This window comes from Heliangelus exortis, chromosome 1, assembly GCF_036169615.1.
Source record: "Heliangelus exortis chromosome 1, bHelExo1.hap1, whole genome shotgun sequence".
Taxonomy (NCBI): domain Eukaryota; kingdom Metazoa; phylum Chordata; class Aves; order Apodiformes; family Trochilidae; genus Heliangelus; species Heliangelus exortis.
In genome coordinates, this window is record NC_092422.1 from 119,087,913 (window position 1) to 119,108,517 (window position 20,605).

At 42.0% G+C, this 20,605-nt stretch overlaps 1 long non-coding RNA gene across 2 annotated transcripts; it reads right to left on the reverse strand.

The window, feature by feature from the left end:
• Positions 1-480: 480 nt before the first annotated feature.
• On the reverse strand, positions 481-20,582 carry LOC139804467 (uncharacterized). Of its 2 annotated transcripts, XR_011729398.1 has the most exons (3): positions 20,384-20,582; positions 17,747-17,898; positions 481-2,044 (listed from the first exon to the last, which is right to left on the reverse strand). It is a non-coding gene; the product is annotated as an uncharacterized lncRNA (long non-coding RNA). The 2 variants fall into 2 exon arrangements; XR_011729397.1 differs by lacking the exons at positions 481-2,044; positions 17,747-17,898 and adding an exon at positions 19,023-19,711.
• Positions 20,583-20,605: the final 23 nt, after the last annotated feature.

Consider the following 20,605-nt stretch of genomic DNA (forward strand, 5'->3'; position numbering starts at 1 on the left):
TACCTTCCCTGTACCCATTTTTCAAGATCATTCACAAGTACATAAAGCATACAGGTTATAGCAAAGTTACATTTAGGATATAAATGGCCACTTTCATAATTTGGAAAATGAGCAACATGTTTCTCATCTTTATTTCTTATTCTTATCTAGACAATAATACAGAAAATGACTTTTTATTGGTTTTGGAACACTCCAAGGTATTTCCTTGTAAGCATTTAAAAGCATCCAAAAATATGTAAATCAGATGACCCTTGGCTAAATACAGAGTTCCAGCACATTGGTAAAGCCATGACTCCCTTTGTTAAAAGCAATGTTTGCTCTTTGTATGTTGTGCTAAAACCTCATCAACTAATACATCAATTTGAAATGGGTATCCTCTTGCATTCCTCATTAAGAAAAGTTCTGATGTAGGAACCACCTTAACCTTCTCCACAACACATGCCGAGTGGCTGAGTGTTTCCTTGCCTTTTTTTGCCATGCTTTCATCTTTTTTTTTTTTAGGTTTATTTTTAAAAAGCATTGTCAATTGGCCCTACAGACCCTCAGGGAGGATTCCTTACGCTTAAGCTTGAAAAAAAACCTCAGTAATTTCTGTGTCTTGGGAAAGGTTTTCCTGTTTTCCCTCCAGACTAGGACTGTGCTTTTGCAACCTATTTGTCAAAGTATGCATTCTTTTATACTTTTTTGCTTGGACATGCTAAACATTTTGCAGGGTTGCTTATTACCATCGTTAGGTTATAAGCAGTAAATTAAAATTCTTATAATATTTTATAAGCAATAAATTATAATTATTACTATTGCTTATTTCTATTTTACTGGGTTGCTTGACCTTCAGGACTTCAGGAAGGAAAAAGTAAGGAGAGACTCTTTTGAAATATTTTCCTTGAGCATTTTTCTGATTACTTTTTAATAATATCCACACAGATTTTGAAGTATTTAATGACTTTAGTTGATTGCATTAGTTTTCTTGTACCTGCTCTATACAGTTCTTCCTGAAAGTTAACTGCATTTTACTGCATTTACATCAAAGACTGCTCAGAATGTGTATAGTTTTGTCACTGGCGTGACTTTGGGTCTGTTCTAAGGATGATGGTATTCTTGACATTTCTTATTGTAATTGTAAATCTTACTTCCTGTCAGATGCCAAAATTTTTTTGGGACTCGGGCTCCTGTCTTTAGGATTGTCTCTTGGGTTATCTTTCTCTTCACTAGGGATATATTACCATCTTCATTAGTAAATTAGAAATGTGAACCTATTAACAAACAATAATTTGCTGCACTAATCTGTTTCTCAGCATCCTGAGACTGAACTGCAAATTCTAAATATTTTTCTTCCATTTTCAAATAATATTATTTTGTTAAGGCACAGCTCAGCTGCTGCTGCCCTCCACTGGCTGAAACCTCTATGTACTTGGGCTCCTTACTGTAGCTGCGAAGAAACTGAAGGCACCAATTGCAGTGCAAGAACAGAAGTGAAAGTGTTTTTCAGAGACTGCCCTTAGCTACTCTCCTTGTCTCTTAGCCAGCTGAACATCTGAAACCATACCCTGCAAAACAGTGCTTTTAATACAGCAGAACCTTCTCATGAGCTCTAACATGACCTGAGAAGTACAGTTAATGTAAATAAAGATGTATTTGAGTTGTAAGACCACTAAATACTGGCCAATATAAGGCAGTAACAATTTTTATCTTTATTGAAAGAATTTTAGAAAGTTATCGGCTCTTTGTTTTCAGTTCCTTTCTGGCTGTGGGATGGTAGTGTCCAGGTCTCGTCTTCTCCTTCTCCTTCTCCTTCTCCTTCTCCTTCTCCTTCTCCTTCTCCTTCTCCTTCTCCTTCTCCTTCTCCTTTTTCTCCTTTTTCTCCTTTTTCTCCTTTTTTTTTCTCCTTTTTCTCCTTTTTTTTTCTCCTTTTTCTCCTTTTTTTTTCTCCTTTTTCTCCTTTTTCTCCTTTTTCTCCTTTTTCTCTGTGAAGCAGTATCACTTTACTTTTGATTAAATGGGTATCTTAATTACAGAAGAAAACCATCATATGCTGTATCTTTGCCTGTCAAAAAGAGAACAATGGGAAAAAATAGATCAAATTCCCTGGGATAAATGGCTGAGTAACAAATGGTTCTATAATCATATGGTGTTGAGAGAGATTCTGGTGACTATAAAGCTGGTGCCTTGTTGCCAGCACTGTGTGAGTTCCTTTGCAACATCATGTAAGTACACAACATCATGTAAGCTTGGAAAATATTCTTTAAATTTAAAGCTCTTAATTTTTTTCCCTATCTACAGCTTTATTTTAAATGAGCATCTTGTTAATCCCCCATGAAGCTCAAGAGAACAACCTGATTGTCCGAATATTCACATATAGGTAACGGTCCATTGAAAGTAAGGTTTCTACACACTTTGTTGTGGGCATTTGCACGGCACTTCCAGTCTCCTTGGTCTCCATCATCTCCACAGGGCATGGTTGAATATCTAGGAAAGGAAGGACGACTGTGGAAGAAGCAGGGATGAAAGGGCGGGTGCTTGACCTCCCCAGTGTTGAAGGCAAACTTCTCAGGCAAGAGAAGGCATCTTTCAGATGTTAGGTGCAGTTTTGTCACCTGGAGGGATTAGTTTGAGAGATCTGTGAAGAAGGCCATGTGGGTGTCCTCTTAAGGGGCACAGAAGAAGGCAAAACATGGGTTTTGGTATCACATCCAAGAAAGAAAGTTAGAGAGGTTCAGTCCAGATCACTGGCATTTAATGAAGTCACTTTTAACAACAACATGCAGAATTTCATGAAATGCCAGTGATTCATGTTTCTGCTTCCCAAAAGATGCCTACAGGAAAGCTGGAGAGGGAGTGCTTGCAAGGGCTTGTAGTGATGGGACAAGGGGCAATGGTGTTAAATTAGAAAAAAGTAGATTTAGATTGGATGTTAGGAAAAAAATCTTTACCATGAGGGTAGTGGAAAAATGGAACAAGTTGCCTAGGGAGGTAGTTGAGGCCTCATCCCTGGAAATATTCGAGGTAGGGCTTGAAAAGGCTCTGAACAAACTGATCTAGGATATAGATCATCTAATGTGACCTCATAAGAACAGGACTTCTTGTTTCAAATAATGACTCTTAAGTTGGACCACCACATAGAACTGGTGCTGGGCAACCTTCTGAGAAGCACCATTTTACAAGATAGGTCTGACCCTTATTAAGCCAGTGGCACTTTACTATGTCAAAACTGTGACATGTGAAGTGAAAAGGATGGTAAACAGGATGTTTCCCAGATCCTTACTCTAGTTCCTACATTTCTTATGGGTCCTATGAAGTGGGAGTCAGTGAAGACGAATGAAGCAGAGCAGTAACAGATTAAGGGAAAAATGGAAGTGAAAAGCACTTACCCACTACACTTGATTCTCAAGATGGCACTGTGGTGTATTCAGCAATGGTCTCAAACACTACAGACATGAGTCATGAGAAAAATGACGATACACCTGGTAGTAGGGTTTTCCTGAGCCCATAGTTAAGTTTATTTGTTCTCAAGCCCCACAGGGATTAAATACAAATCTCATTGGATTGTCTCTGAAGTAGATTGTAGGGTTTGAGTAGTTAGAAGGTTGAATCTAGGATGTGGAAGGCTTGGTATCTAGGATGGTGGACTGGCAGGATGACAAGTGATAGAAGTCATTCCTTTTCTTCATGGTGCATCACTTAACACACCCGACTCTCAGCTTCTTCATTTCCCCTCTTACTTTCACATCCCTGTTGCGGAAGGGTCTAACTGCTTTTGTTTGTTTCTTCCTTTACCTGAGAGAAAGCAATCCTAAATAATAGCACAAAAGTGGCACCAAACCAGGACATTAGTAGAAGTATTGCTCAGCACAGGGAGACTATAGCTACTAGAGAGTTTATGAAGTGGGATTTAGTGACAGGCACAGGTAGGAAGTGGGGGGTGTAGGATATCCCTCTTGGCTGGGGTGTTCAGGGACCACAGAAGATGTCTATCACATAGAAGATGTCTATCACACGGAAGATGAGCCAGAAGTGAACTAGTTAATTATTTCCTGTCTATACCTGGAGGCTGTGGCTGCAGGAAGAGAATATTTCTGGAGGCCACACAAAATCAACTGTGTTACAGTGATAGCAGGTACTAGCAGGTAATAATGATAGAAATAAAATCAATAAGAAGGGTTTATCAGTGGGAGCAATTCTGTAGCAGAAAGTGGTGACAGAAAGTGTGCTGTCATCAAAGAAACCAAACATAACTAACAAGCAAAATTGTATCTCAGGGCGTATGATTCCATTGAACATGCTCTGATCTGTTCTGACACTCAGGAACACCAGGCTGGGCAATTTATAGTGTATAAACTGCAGTAAGAAGCCCACCACCATTGGTGGCCTTTTAAAATGAGACTGAATCAGGCCCAAGACTGATGAACTGTGCACTGACAGATCTGATAGGGAAAGCAGTTCTTGTATGCTTTTACTGAATGTGAGATAATTTTGCCAAATCAGTTTCAGGCTCTGTGAGGTGTTTTCCTCTCAGCCCAGTTGCTGCTCCTAGCACTAAGAGTTTCAGTACATGAACTAGAAGTTACTGCTGAGACCTGTTGTTACTGAGCTGTGGTGTAAGACCATACAGACCGTGCTACAGAACACCTATTCCATATGATAACAACATTGCAGACATTGGCTATAATTTTAAGAGTATTTAATCCTCTCCTAATTATCTAATGAGCTGACAGATAACACCACTGTGCTGTGATGACAGGGTACATGCATGTCATTGGATCTTGTTAAAAGAAAGCTTGCTGTGCTCCTTTCATGCTCTAAAGCACTGCTGTACTAAAGGCAGGAGAACAGTGGGTTTAGAGAAAAAGCGTGAGTGAGTATAGATGAATATTTTGCCTGGTGTTTCATAGGCATGTGTCAGAAGCTGAGTACTGGAATGAGTCAGTGCAGAAATGTCATCAGATAAAAATAGCTCTGGGACATAGCAGGGTGTGGTATTTACCAAGTGGATCATTGCGTGGCATTTACATGGAGGGAAGTTCTTCTGCTATTCCTACTCTCCCTTTCCCCTCCCCTGTGCCCAGCCTTTTTCATTTTCCCTCTCGTTCCCATGTGCCTGGGTCACTGAGAGTTTACCTGCTTCAGCTCAGGTACAAGGCTCTGGGTTATGGCTACAGCAGAGGATTAGACAGCCCAGAGCAGTGAGTGTGGTTCCTACAGATACCTCAAGTGTGGAGCACTAAATGCCCAGGCTCACAAATGAGCCTTCTGTCTTGTAGGTGGCCATCTGAACTTGGCTGTGCCATGGTGGCCAGAGAGGCAGGACAGGGCTCAGGAGACTGTCTGCAATGTCAGAGGACAGACAGAGGTGAGAAGCAGCAACAGGGCCCACCAATGGGCATGAATTGCTGCCAAATTGTTCATTTCTGAAATAAGTAAGCTGATTACTGAAGACCTCCTGACAAAATGGAAAAGCCATTTGGTATGGAGAGTGTACTGGTGGAATGCTTAAACATGAACATCTTTAATGATCCATCATCTTTATGATCTAGGTCTTCCTTCTAGACTTCACATGCCTCACCAAAAGGGGAAGGTCTCCTGTAGATCCTGTCTAACATCTGCCAGTCCCTTGGTGTTGTACAAATGAAAGTACAAGCCTCTGCTCAACAAACTGAACCCATCCATGCTACTTTTTCCAGAGATCAAGGGTGGTTCTTCATGTCATCCCTGTGTCTTCTTTTCAAAGAGAACATTTAGAAACCACTTTTTCTAGTTAACACTTTGCCTTGGTGCAAGCATAATTCCTGGTGAAAATACTGTGATGTAATAAATTCATATGGACAATTGCACCCTCAGGGGAGCAACAACCTTCCCAGAGGTTCTTGGGATTTGTGCCCTTAGAAGGAAGGCTGAGGAGCATTTGGCTCCCAATATTAAAGATTCCCAACATCCTATTTCACCAGCTCCCATCCTGCTTCCTGGAGCTCACTGGTAACAGCCTTGCTATCCATGAATTCTGTATTGGAAGAGCTGAATGTTGGAGAGATGGCCCTGTAACCCTGTGCAGAGATTTCTCTCACCCATAGGAATACAATGCTCTCCAGCCACTCTGAAATCATCCTGCACAGAAGACAAGTAAGGAAATTAAGCATTTGCTATATTCAGAAGCTGACAACACATTTACTTTGTGCACAGGAGCAGCAAGAGCCAAGGCTCTTGCCCCTGCTCTGGCATGGGAAGACCAGGCTTGCTGCTGCTGTACTTAAGGGTGGGCTTGGGAGCTGCTTTCCAGAAGACTGTTCCAGTGGGAAGCAGATGCCATCCTCCTCAAGGACAGCAGGATGAGGAAGTACAGTCCTGCTGGGCTCTCTCACCCACCTTTTGAGTTCAGCACTCCCTTTACCATTCCACTTCCCAAGTCAAGAACAGTCTGGCTCTCCCACCTTATTCTAGGACAACAAAACCAACTTAGCCTGCAGAGCTCAGAAGACTTCAGTGGGTCTGTGCAGAAAGAAATTGAAGCAGCATGTTTACTCAGTTTGCACATGCGTGTAGATCAAAACCAGAAGGTTTTGATATCAGTTTCCTATGGCTGCCCAGTCAATTACAGACTAGGATTTACCATTCAGTTAAAATCCCTGTCCCAGGTATTACTTTCACAGCCCTGTCAGGTAATCCCCAGCAGATCCTATTCAAATGCAGACCTTATATCCCATCCCCAAAAGGGTTTCCTGTGATTCATACCTTAATCTGGTATTCACTTTTCAGCACTCCTCCAGAGGACTGCTGATCCCTGAAGTTAACTTCAGAAAGCACCTAGCAAGGTACACACACCTTCCCACCAGGCAGTGAACAGAACCTGGTGTCTGACAACCTGGTATTAAGCAGCTGGCAAGTCACCACTGGCTCTAAATATTTCTCTTGGAATTTTGGTGCATTAGTGCTTTATACACTGCAACTTATATTTTACAGATGCACAATGCAAAGTGTTAGTCATACTTTATACAAAATGGGGACAGGAATCAAATGTGCAGTTCATACCAATTCATTATGGAGTCTGTAACAGGGGCCCTGAACCTCTGTGTGAATGTGTCAGTGAATGCTTTTGGCTCTGGCCTAAAGAGATGCTATGACAGAATTTCCTCGCCATTCAATAAGCTTTTCAGTTGTCCTAGTTACAGGTTTTTATTAGATTTCTCAGCTCTACTGGAAAATTTGAGGGACTTCATCAGACTTTGAAGCTAACCCTGCTCTGAGCAGGCAGCAGGACTAAATGACCTTCTTCCCACATAAATCTTTCTGTGATTCTAAAATGGTGGCAGCTGTGAAAAGGAGAGGAGAGGGAACAACACTACATTTGAAGGAGACATTAAATCAAACTGGGACTTATCAAAGGGTCTTGTTGAAGTGTCTTCAGAAAACATGGATCCCTTTGGGGTATCAGCCAGAAGCCATTAAATTAGCTTCAGCTTTGCACAATGTGTGTGAGGTTGGTTTAATTGAAACCCTCCTAGGGCCACAACATGAGGTATCTCTCAGTCTCTGCAGGGACTAGCCCAGAATATAAAATCTATGAGACTTTGTGGTTGCTGGTGACTCAGCTAAGGATGCTATTTTCTCTGGGCATTACATATAGCTTGTGATTAAACAGCTTTTCCCTTTAGAAAGCTTTTCAGTGGAATTAGTGCTTCTATTTTCATTGAGAAAGTTTCTTTGAAAAGAAACCTGTTGAAAAAGTTTTAGACTCTGAAAAGCTTTGAATTAATTTTTCACTTGTGAGAAGCTATTTTCTGTGAAAAATGTCATCCTGCTTCCAATGTGAACTGGACATTTCATTATTTATATTTAGGCTTTAAAATGTATTTTAATGGCATCAATTCTATTAATTATATACTTTATATTATAGATAATAACACTGTCTGTGTTAATTGCAGTTTATAGAATTATGGTATGTGTCATAGCTGTTGCAGAGTGCAGCCTATGGTATAGTACAGGCGATAATCAGAGGGCAGAAGTAGTTTTGGGATGGATCTTAACGCGTTTCCTCAGGGTATAATGTGATGATGACACATGCAAAGGTATGGTCCCAAGGCTCTCTGCAGGCTTGTGCTTCTGTGTTTCAACATGACAGATGAGATTCATTCCCTTAATGTCCAGGTGGGATGTGCTCAGTTGTTGCAGAGCAGCATCACAACTAATGCAGACCGCAACGCCGGGCATTTCATTCAGCTCACACAATGCAGGACTACACAGTATTTTGCTGCACAAGGCTTTGCTTTGTGTTAAAGTGCACAGCCTGGGCTTTGACCACTAGGCTAGCTCAAAGTCCCGGGGTGGTTTTAATTTGTCATATTCAGTTTGTTAATCTGAACACTGACCAAACACTGCTGGACAAATGGGCTCTGGGTTACTTCAGCTGAATGTCAGCTGGCTGTAGCCTTTGCTTTCTCCGTGAGCTGGAGTTACTGGATTCTCCAGTTACTGAATCACACCTATGTGTTACTGGGCCTTTGGTGAGAAGGAGCTGGTTTAAATCAGATTGTGCATGAGCCTACCTGTGAATTGGGAATTGTGCTTGCAAGAGTTCTTAAGGAAATCCAAAGAAACTAAGGAGAAATGGAAGAGACATAAGAAAAAAACATGGCTCTTCAAGAAACCATCCCTTTCTAATCTAACTGAAAATGCAATATGGCACTAGGTTAGTAAGGGCTCTTCACCGAAATGGAGACTTGCCAGCTGTTTCCTAATTACAGGTTTAATCTTCGTAATTCCACATCTTTTAGTGCCATCTACTGGCTATGACTGAACGTTCCTCTATTTAAGAGCTTCAGGTTTTGATAAAACCATAGTTTCTGCTGGCCTGAGAAAGTTTGTCTTCCTCTCAGCTTTAAATCTCTTTGATTCCCTATTAGGTTTTCATCACAGATACATCATACTAAGTTACTGGTGGCAAAATTTAAAAAGAAAAAAAAAGTCTTTAGTGCAGGCAGTGTAGCAGCCTTTCTGTATGTGATGATGTGCCTTACAGGTTTTCTGCTTGAGTTCAGAAGTTTCTGGGAAGGAGTAAGGAAAAGGACCAGCTGTACAGAGCAGGGGAAAGGAATTTGTTTTAACAGGAACTAGCTTGCTTTTTATTACCTCATCCTCTGCTGAATACTTTGTTTTCAGAGGAAGGTAAATTCCTTCACCATCTAACATCTTCTCACAGTGCTGACGTGGAGTCAAGGGGAATCTGTCATGTTCATGAAGATGGCTGGCATGCACCCCCAAAATTTTAGAGTCACAGTCCATCAGAGGCTAGGGCATGAGGTCTGAGTTGCCTATATGAGCAGGGTCCCTTATGAGAAACATGGCACTTTATATGGTGTGGAACAGCAGCGCACCAACAAGGGACCACCAGAAAATGGGCTTTTGAAATGGATTAACTGAGAAGCACAGTGCTTCTTTGATGCAAGCTTAGGCCATATTTGGGAAGAAGTCTTGGGTGAACAAAGGAGAAGACAATCCAGGAGAGCCAAGTATTAAATTTTGAAAATTAAGAACTTCTATTTTTTATTTTTGAAGCAAGACTTTTGTTTGGAAAAAAAAAAAATCAAAACCAAACAACCCACAATCTTCTTAAAGTTTAAGTTAAAACAGGGCTCTATATAAAAGGGGCCAAAAGGCATTTTGAGAGTCAGTCTCAGAGCATTACAATTTCGTGGCCAAGCTTGCAGCCAGAGATACCTAAATGGCTCCGAGAAGAAACTTGGAGCTCTGAGGAGCTGCCTCCTTGGACAACAGCACCCTGTGGTGTGCTACTCTTTATATGTAGTGTCAGACAATAACATCATTCAGGTTGTGGCTGGTTTCATCACTTAGGAAACTGGCCCTGCTCTACTGCTGCAGGTAATGTAACTCTTCAGTTAGTGTCTTGTAACAGACAGGCATTAAGTCAAGTAGAAATAATAAGGAAAAGGTCAATGCTGTTGGTAAATGATGTAAGAGTGGATGAATTTTTTTACAGTTGCCCCTTGATGACGTTCTCCTTCTAACATGGAACCATTAGGTAAACCCATGTAAATGCACCCATGCTCCAGTGTTAGAACAGAACAGGAGAGCAGGCCCCAAATCCAGACTCTTCCATGTTGGTGCAACGCAAACTCACTTAAAAAGCACTTTTGCTATCTTGGCCTGCCAGTCTGCTGGAAGGCTTAGGAGCCCAACAGCATTTAGCTCATGTTGCAGCTAAGACAGGAGGCATTCCTGGAACATATGAATTTCACAGGGTTGTTAAGTGCTTAGTGAAAACGCACACAGTTAGTCACACCTTAAACACTTCTCTTATTGCTTCACAAAAAGGATTCCTCTCTACAGTGTATTCCTTGGAGCTCTGTTTTGCTTTAGTGCAACTTAGCTTTAAATTAAATGGGATTTTTGCCACCACTTTTTAATTTTTTTTTTTATTTAATTTTTATTTTTTATTTTTATTACCACTGGCACTTGCTTTTATGAGCACAGTACTGAACCACTTAGCTATCAGCATGTCTTCTTCTGCCAGGCACAGAGTTGCCACTTGACTGCAGGTATCTGCCCTGTGGGCCAGGATAATTTGTCTTTATTCCAGTGCTTTCTTTCCTAATGATAAACCTTTTGCACAGGCTCATACAATTCCCCTGTTCACTTGCCTTTTAACCTTTAAAAATCTTTAATGACTTGCAGTAAAACCTTGCATTTGGCTATGTTCAGTGTATCTTCCAGCCCACCATCCCTGTAGGCATCTGCAGTCATATGCTACATTACAGCTAGTGGGAGCAGGCTTGGAGAAAGAAAAGAAAGGCTGTTTGAGAAGAGCAGGCCCCAGACTTAAAAATTTAATTACAGTGCCCAAGTCTGCTTTGACACATACTTCCTCCACAAAACTCCCTGAGGTCAAGAGAGAAAAAAAAGGTGATGGTATATTTGGTAGCAGAGGAGGAAGTTATTAACTCTGTGGTCTTAAGCCACCACGAGAGGTGAAAGGACAATCCAGTGCCATAAGTGGATTTCATGACATTCTTCATCTTGGTATAGCACCTTACATAGAATGCACTTTCTGCAAAGTAAATCAGTAGAGCATAGTCCTGGGCAACACACTACTCTTAAGTGTGTTATTTACTTGATGACAGAGGTCAGTTTACACTCTCTTTACACTTTCCAACTCATACCCCCCTGATCCTTACTGCCATTGTACTTCCCATAGTGATATGAAGGCTATCACTGTAGAAAATATTAGTAAGGTAGTCACTGCTCACAAGTTCAGAAATAATCATGAAATGCAAGGGAAAGAGAGATGCTGATGAATGCAACAAGATCATTCTTGTGTTCTTCATAGTGTGCAGCATGTTCTGTACCTCTCTGTTACTTTCTCACCCCAACCCTTCTCTCTGCTGTACTGAGCTGAGCTGCTCAGGCCAAGCCTTTAGCTGAGGTTTGATCTGCACTTCCCCACCTTAGTAGGATCAAGACCCCCCATAGATATCTGGATGCTACTCTCTGTTCACCCTGGTCTTCCTTGACCAAGCAAGGGGGCTGATAAGGGGTTCTGCCAATGGGAGTTTTGTTTTGTAGTGCAGGCAAATGCATCCTTGTCTGTGACCAAAGAAAGGACGTGCTGGGTGTAGTTCTCTCTCTTTGTGGCCTGTTAAATGTGCAGTTGAATTTGTGAACCAATGTGTGGTTTGTGGTGTGTGTATGTGGCTGAGGAATGGTTTCCCTAGCTGAAATTTAGGTCCTCTTGTGTGTCACTATCACACAAATTACAACTTGCAAAACCCATCACCAGTGTAGATATCTTGTCTTGTTCCTTTGCCTTCTCCCAGAGCCATCAGTTGGCTATCATCCTGTCTTTCTAAAATGGTGAATAAAGAAAGACCCGGAAGCAGGACAGTGTCACTGTCACTACACAGTTCAGTGCTGTAGTGAGCTAATCCCTTATCTTGATAAGGCCTTCCAGATACACTTCATACTCTCTTACAGCAACACCATCTATTGTGAATTTGCCTCATGTCACCTTAACCCGTGAGACATTGCAGGAAGCCCTGGCTGGACCTGCAATAGAAGGGAGCATCCAGAGCACAGGAATGGAGAGAGCTGACCCCGTTTCTTCAGGACAGGAGGCAGCAGGGTGTGGAGCCCGGGTAGGGAGTTGGCAGAGGCTCCCCAGCCCCCAAGGGGGGCTTACAAAGGTTCTAAAAAACACAGCTTCTTCATTTAAAGTCACATTTGTGTGGTAGTACAGTAATACATTTAAGCCAAGTCAGCCACCCTGTTTTTGATATGCTCATCATCTGATCAAAACTTTGTAGAAGTCCATCCACCAACAGAAATTTTTCCATCACTAACTGCTGATCTGATCCATCATCTCTCAGAAAAGAAGTTCTCCTTCTTCAGCAGCAGCAGCTTTTCCTCAAGTTCATGTCTTTCAATTCTGGGCCTGGAACCAGGATCTTCACATCTCACAGATAACCAAATAATAAAAATTATTTTGCTCATAAGAATTTCTACATTTTGCAATACATAAATTCTGATGGAAGTCATTGACAGTCCTTTTTAAGTCCTTCTATCAGGAATGATCTAAGATTGCTTACAAACAATAATTTCCAGGTACTAAAACGAGTTTGAAACACATGTGGTAGAACACAGCAGCCTTAAGAGTGAATTTGATCCAACACTTTCTAGGATAATGCCAAGGTATGGTTTATTTTGGGATGGATTGTTCTTCATTTGCCATGCTGAAGCAGGTCTACTATTGTACTGTACTATATACTCATTTAAGATATTCAAATGGATTCTTCAATACTTTTGAATTATTTTGTTAAATTCATTTTACCTAAAATCATTAATGATATGACAGTTATCAGCATTCTCTCATAACTTGTCCACTGGAAAAAAAATTTTCCCAGGCTTCAACATCATGTTTCTCAGAGTGGACTGGGAGATGCTTGCAGGACAACATGAAGACCAAGGGACAGTGACTTTTTTTATTTTCCTACCACAGTAACTTCATTATATTTTCCAAGATTCCCTTCCACAACTTTAATCAGAAAAATATTCTTATCTTCCCTCTTACATCATTACTCTAAAGTATCCTAGATATTCTAGATACAGTTTGGTGAAGCAGCATTTTGCACTTGTCTTCTGTACCCTACAGATATTTAATTTATGAACCATTTTGATTCCTTCTAGATGTAATGGTTTACAAGACTATCACTACTTTCCATTAAATTCAGTGGAAGTTTTTTTCCTAATAGAAACCTTCCAAAAAACCACCCCCAAACTTATTTCTTCATTTTGTAAAACTGCCTTTAATCCAATATTAAAAATACCATTTGAGAAGCAGCTGTTGACAATATAAAGTGAAATGTAAAAGTTATTAAGTTCAATCAATTGTCTACATTTTAGATCCATCCGTACAGTTAGGGCTTAATTCCAAGCCTATTTTCCCACTGACTCAGTGGATCAACTTTTACATTATGATTTTTTTACTTTTTAAAGTTGCTTTTATAAAGTAATGTTATAACTTTGTTTTTTCAGTAAGGAAGGCAAGTATTTAAATGACCTGCCTGTGGTAGATCATTGTATAATCTATTTTATGATGTCAACACAGACATGGGCTGCAGTGAAAATAAGGTCACAATTATGCCAGAGTGTGTATGACAGCACACTAAGGGACCATTTATAATTTGAATAATTTATGGTTTAAATTCAGGGCCAAGGTCAAATATGTCTCTGACTTGTCCAGCTGGACCTGAGTAGAACAGGATTTCCATTGTAAAGGAAATTTTGCAGCTTGAAATGTCTTTCCTTTCCAAAAAAGAAAAAGGAGTATTTCCATATGTATTTTATAAAATACACGCCCAGAAAAATACTGTTTACTGTAAAGGAAAAAAACCCCAATCTAACATTTCACAGAACTGCAGAATTGTTCTGGTTGGAGAAAACCTTTAAGAACATCAAGTCCAACCATTACCTTAACTTTACTGAGTGCAGCACTAAGCCATATTCCTAAGCACCCCATCTACTCATCCTTTGCAACACCTCCAGGGATGATGATTCAACCACCTCCCAGGGCAACCTGTTCCAGTGTTTGACAACCATTTCAGTGAAGAAGTTTCTTCTAATATCCAATCTAAACCTTCCCTGGTGTGACTTGGGACCTTTTCCTTGTCCTGTTGCTTGTTGCTTGGGAGACGAGACCAACCTCCACCAGTCAAGCAGTTGTCTCCTCTCAGCCTCCTTTTCTCCAGGCTAAACAACATCAGCTCCCTCAGCCTCTCCTCATGAGACTTGTTCAACATCATTTTTGTGCCACATAAAATGATTTCAGTACATGAAATTATTTGGAAGTGCTATATTGTTGAAACAGAAACTTTCCACTTTATTGAAAGGTGTTATCTCAATTTTTTCCAATGAATACAATCACAGAAATTGATTTGTAAATGTAAAATGTTTCCACTTTGGTGAACGCCACATTTTCTAATTACAGAACCTGTTAGCTCCATCTGCTCTTTAAACTAGCCTATAGGATTAACGTGTCCTGTTACAAACAGGTGAATGCAGCCACCCTGCACATCATCCATCTATAAAATCTTCAGAAGTCCTGTTTTCCCTGCATATTTCTCAGTAGAGCCCAAGACCCCTAAAGAGCTACTTTATAAGTAGAAAATCTTATTTATATTCATAAATCATCAAATAGACTCTACCAATCTACTTTATGGCATATTCTTGCCAATGCCCATCGCTCCAAATTCACTGGGATTGCTTTAAAACCATGAAATTTTTAGAACAATGAGGAATTTTAGCTTTTCTGATATCTTTCAGTATTTTACACGGCTCATTTCAGCATCTTTCCCGCAACCACCATGGAGTAAGCACATGAAGTATGCACAAAGAAATGAAGTCACAGATTTTCAAGTTATCACAGGACTCCAGAGGCTGGGATTATAAAAGAGTCCTGCAGGATTCAGAAGGTGAAGCTGGGTGCCTGGGCTGCCCACACAGAGCCTGGGAGGAATCAGTCACTGAAGAGAGAAGCTTACAGGACATGGTGAACAGTGACCTATGCTCATCAGTGGGAAACAGCACAATAAAACAGGGTACAAACACAACCCCAAAAAAGAGCCCAGGCTGTTGACTCCAGTGCTACAGTGGGACACCTCCTCTCACTTGGGATCGTCAGGGGCAGTCACCCCTGAAGGCAGGGACATAAAATAGCCCCATAAAATAACTCTCATGATCCCATGCCACGCCTCCCAGCCTCAAGGAGGCAGCTTGTGTCCTACTCAACTTGTAAAAACAGTAATTCCCTGGAAAAGAAGCTCATGTATGTTCAAGGCAGCTATGCAGAATCAGCAAATACTTGAAAGCAGTAGCATTAATCTCTTTTTTTTGCCTGTTCCCCATTCCCAGACCAGAGATGATAATCCCAGCTGCTTGCACATGATGCTGGATAAAATTCATTCATCATTCCTTGTCATACATGGGTACATAACAGTAAAAACCCCACAGGATCCCACACAAATAAGGGAATGAATAATTCCATATCTACTCTAAGGGTTATATAAGATCCATTAAATAACAGCTTGAGCTGAACATCAAGTGAGGAAGGTGACAGGGACTACTGAAAAACAGCTCATTTGCTGAAAAAGGCAGGATCCTGTGGGAAGAGGAATATGTAATCATCTAATTAAGAAATACATAGTTACTCCTACGCTTCAGGGGGACAAACGTCAGGCTTACAAGTAAGCTCATTCGTAGTATTTCTTGACTTTCCCTTGCTTAGCTTTGCTGCTTTACTATTTTACAGCTTTACTGTCTTTACTGCAGCTTACTGCAGGTGTCCCTGCCCATGGCAGAGGCATTGGAACTAGGTGATCTTTAAGGTGGAACTAGGTGATCTTCGAACCTAAACCATTCTATGATCCTATGATCCTTGCCAGTAGGATGGTTGACCTAGTAGGGAGGGTTTTAAACTAGGAATGATGCAGAATCACCAGCAGCTCTGTGAGGGGGTGATGCACAGCACTGACAAGCAAAGGGGCTGAGGAAGATGTGAACAAAAGGAAACGCAAAATCAACAAGGCTTAAGCCAAACATTTGCATTTAAGCAAGGAAGTGCTGATAAGGAAGTGTTAGGAAGGACAGGTTGAGAAGACCTGGAGTTGCCCATTATGTGAGAGAGCAGGTGGAGAGCCTGGTGTTTTGCCTGGGGATTGATGATGAGCCAACACAAGAATGTGAACAACACAGGTATTAAAGACCAGACCAGTGTGTATGACATTGTAATGGGTGTCTTTTTTAGGCTATCTGACAAGAAGAATAATCAGATGAGGCCCTGTACAGACAGGGAGCAGCCACACCTTCCCAGGCTCTGTCCTCCTGGAGGACTTTAGTCCTAGGGAGCACCAATAACAACTTCCTGACCTAAGTGATAGAAAAGCCAAAGAGGATAGGTGTTCTGATGGACTGCATACTCATGGACAAGGGAGTTCACTGAGGATTTAAAAGCTGAAGGCAGACTTTGCCACAGAGAGTGTGAGATGGTGGAGATCCTGAGCAGAGGAAGCAGAGCAAAATGCAAGTTCACAGCCTTGGAGAGGCACCAGATTTTGCCCTCTTCAAAGATTTGCTCAGAAGATTCCCATGAGGGAAGATAGGCCCAAGAAAGCTGGTTGCTATTCTGCAGTCACCTCATCCAAGGTCAAGTTGTCCATCCTGACAAGAAGAAAATCAGGCAAAAATGCATGGCTACTGGCCCAAAAAAAGGAAGGGCCACTCAGACTCAGAAAGGAAGCACGCACAGGGTCTTGGCAAGGATGAGTAACGTGGGAGGAATACAAAGATGCTGTCTAAGCATGCAGGGATGATACAAGGAAAGCCAAAGCACATCTGGAATTCCATGTGATAAGAGGTGTCAAAAGCATCAAGAAGGGCTTCTACAAGTACAGGAGCAACAAAAGGAAGACAAGGGAAAACGTGGTCCCACTGCTGAATGAGATAGGGGACCTAGTGACACAGGACATGAAAAAAGCTGAGGTACTGGATCCACCTTTGCCTCAGTCTTAACTAGCAAGACTGGCCTTTGGGAGACCAGAGACCAAAGGGAAAGGCTAGAGCAAGGAAAATATAGCATTGGTGGATGAGGATCAGGTCAAGGACTATTTAGGAAAGCTGGATATAGACAAGTCCATAGGCCCTGAAGGGATGCACACACGGGTGCTAAGGGAGCTGGCAGATATAATTGCATGGCAACTCTTGATACCCTGTGATTGATCATGATGACTGGGAGAAGTGCCTGAGGACTTGGAGGAAAGTCAGTCTCACTCCTCTCTTCTATAAGGGCAGAAAGGAAGACTCAGGAAATTACAGGCTGGTCAGCCTCACCTTGATCTGTGGGAAACTGATGGATCAACTAATCCTGGAAACCATTTCCAGATACATGAGGGACAAGAAGGTGATTGAGGGTAGCCAGCATAGATTCACCAAGGGGATGTCATGCTCAACCAAGATGATAAACTTCTATGATGAAATTACTAGCTTGGTATACTAGGGCAGTACAGTACATGTTGTCTACCTGGCCTTTAGTAAGGCTTTTAACACTGTTTGCCATAAGATCCTCACAGTGCTATTAAGTGTGGGCTGGAAAAGCAGAGAGTGAGGTGGATTGAAAACTGGCTCAACAAGTGGACCCAGAGGGTAGTAATCTGTTGCATGAAGTCTACTTGGAGGGCAGTAAATAATGCTTTACCTCAGAGGTCAATAGTGTGTCCAATCCTGTCCAACATCTTAATTGATGACCTGGATGATGGGGCAGAGTGTAGCCTCAGCAAGTTTGCTGATGACACAAAACTGAGAGGAGTGGCTGATAAGCCAGGAGGTTGTGTTGCCATCCAGAGGGACCTAGATAGGATGGAGAAATGGATGATTGGAGACTCATAAAGTTCCATAAGAAGTGTGAAGTCTTGCACGTGAGGAGAATCAATCACAGGCACAAGTACATGCTAAAGGCTAGTCATTTGGAAAGCATCTTTCCAGAAACAGACCTGGGGCTCTGACAGACACCAAACTCAATAAGAGCTAAGTGTGCCCTCGCTGCAAAGAAGACTAGAGGTATCTTGGGCTGCATTAGGAGGAGTTTTGCCAGCAGGAAACCCCACCACACTGGTGAGGCCATACCTAGAGTACTGTGTCCAGTGCTGTGCTCCCCCATACAAGAGAGAAACAGACATACTGGAGAAGGTGCAAAGAATGGTCATGAAGATGAAGGGACTGGAGCATCTCCCCTAGGAGAAAAGGCTGAGTGAGCTGGGACTTTTGAAAAGGCTCTGGGGGATCTTATCAGTGCGTACAAATTCCTGAAGGATGGGTGCACAGAGGATAGAGCCAGTCATTTTTTTTTCAGTGGTACCCAGTGACAGGACCAGAGGCCATGGGTACAAGCTGAAACTTGGGAGCTTCCCTCTGAACATCAGGAAACTCATTTTTATTGTGAGGCAGACTCACAGAAGAGAGAGGTTGTGGAGTCTCCATCCTTGGAGATATTCAAAAGCTGTCTGAACATGGAGCTGGGCAACTGGCTCCAGGTGGTCCTGCTTGAGCAGGGGGGAGTTGACAAAATGACTTTCAGAGGTCCCCAGCTATCTCAATCAGCCTGTAATACTGTTCTAAATTTTATAAATTAGTTATTTACACTTAGCTGATAGGAAGTATTCAGAAAGTGTAGAGATACATAAATTAGTCTGCACATGCAACAGTTAAGTTATTACCCAAGTATCAATAGCTTTCAATATAATTTTTGAAAAGAGATTGAATACTGAAGCAGAGGAAATGTATTACCAGTTATCAGCAAGAAAAGGAAAAAGGAGAATACTCTATAGTTCTTACATATTCTCATTGTTAAAATAATTTTTAAAAAAAGAGGAAAACATTACCAATTTTCAACAGAGTAGACTAAGGTACAGTGTATTTCCACAGCTTGTATACTATTGTTTTTTGTCGAATGAGCTTTTCAATAAAACTCTAAATCAAGCAAGAAAATTAACAACTTTATTGAAATGAAATTTCCTGACTAAAGTTCATGTCAGTATTTGAATTTTGATAAAGTGTATAAGTTGTCCTCTCAAAACTAATTCACATGAGCATCAGCATAGAAATTTCCGTGTACTATGAAAATGTAAAAGAGTACAACAATGTAACATAATTTTAAAAGAATAAAATTAACAGAGTGAAGGATTAGAAATTGTGAGACAAAAATTATTTTTTCATTTCTGATGCATAGAGTGGAGAACTGTAATAATGATTTCCATCCCGGATTTAGAAAATGGTCTAACTAATTGAATAGGTTGCAGCGATGCCTGCGTGGGTGGAAGTACCTCACAATCTTCCAAAAGCATTTTGAATTTCAAAACAGCTCTCTGGTTCATTATCTATCTCTCCAATAGCTAAGCCTCAGCCAGTTTTCAGTTGCAGTGGAAGGTCTGAATCACAGCATTATGGCAACATTTTCTTTTGGCTCTGGCACCTGTCAAGCCCAGGTTTAAGGTTCCTGAGGAGTTCTGGTAGACGAGACCTCCTGCTGTTTAAACCATACCCCGAGGAGTGCCTTCCCAGCAAAGGCTTCGTCTGAGACCTCTTGGGGACTATGCTGGCAGTGCTATCTGAGGGATGTTCAACAAGGGAAGCCTTCCAAAGACCTTCATTTTTGCAGTGAGAACTATAAAGGAATTGTGGAGGAGATCAGGAGGGAGTACAACGTGAAACACAAACAAGATGTGGCACTCTTTAAATGTTCAGGAATACAGAGAAGCATTGCAAAATTTTTAAGTAGAGAAGGCCAGGTGCACGTCAGTTCAGGCATCCATCTGGGAAGAAGGATGAACACAAGGCAGAGGCAATTAAGAGAAGGAGTAAAGGTGGAGCGCTTGCGCGCAAGATGCAACAGAGTGGAAACATCACGGAGGTGACTCTTAGCGAGCCTATACAAAAACTGTGGGAAGTATAGGGAAAAGGAACAGGTAGGAGGGAAAGCAAGGGAGAGATTTAAGGACACTGTCAAGGAAATGAGGCGGCAGAGGGGCAGCAGGGAGTGAAAAGGAGACGCCGTGGAGGGTGCAAACTGGAGGGCATCACGGGAGAAAAAGTGCCGATGAGGAAAAGTTGCCAAGGGAAAGGGAGTGACACGGCACATTCCCCCCCCAGGCTCACCAACACGCTGTGCCCCCCACAAAGCAGGCGCCAACACATGTCCCAAAGCACACACCCACAGCAACACACACACCACACCCCCCCTTACACGGCCCGCGCAGCTTGCTCTCCCGCGCAGGCGTGGGGTAACACAGCGCAGCGCATGCAGCGCGAAGCCGCCCACGCCCCCGCGGGGACCCACCAAATGTTCTTTCTCTTTTCTCCCCGGGATTTCTCCCCCCCTGCCGCCGCCTCCCTGCGGACGTATAGATCTGTATGTACCGGACCGGCAGCCACGCGCCCCTTGCGTGGGATAGGGACGCGGGTGGGCGCGCGCATAGGCGGCGCCCCACGCGCGTTCTCGCACGCTCCCGTATACACACGCACCCACGGATATATATCCCCACAAACACACAAACCTCCG